Source organism: Penaeus monodon, chromosome 27, assembly GCF_015228065.2.
Source record: "Penaeus monodon isolate SGIC_2016 chromosome 27, NSTDA_Pmon_1, whole genome shotgun sequence".
Lineage (NCBI taxonomy): Eukaryota > Metazoa > Arthropoda > Malacostraca > Decapoda > Penaeidae > Penaeus > Penaeus monodon.
The window spans coordinates 16,075,637-16,076,143 of record NC_051412.1 but is presented as its reverse complement, the minus strand read 5'-3'; positions in this window follow the sequence as shown (position 1 = coordinate 16,076,143).

Here is a 507-nt window from a genome sequence, read left to right as displayed (position 1 = left end):
AGTTCGTAAGAAAAGATATGTTGAAAAATAGTGTTGGCAAGATACTTGTAATAACGCGTAAATAAACAGCCACTATAAATTCTACAGGGATAGTAAGATTAAGGTCGTGAATACAGAAAGTCCTAGACGTGTGCTAGGAATAAAGAATAAATCGTTATTCTGGCAGACTGATAAATAAACCTCAACAGAAGATTTCAAATAAAAAAAAAAATGTTAAAAAAAGACGAAACTTTTCGGATAAGCACGTAGTCCCAAGGAGCATTCGAATGTTCAAAGCCGTGTAACGAACAATGGCCGAGTGACTGAGCGACACCAACCTCATTATCATCGCGGTGACGTAATATTTCCAGGTGAGATCAGAGGCGTGTACAGGTGATGATGACAACAGAGAGACCTATTTGTTATTTTGTTATTTGTGATTTTCTCTGATGATTATAAGGTGCTTTATGATTTGAGTTGTCGAGGGTATGTATGTACTTTACAGATATACACGTGTTTGTATTTGTA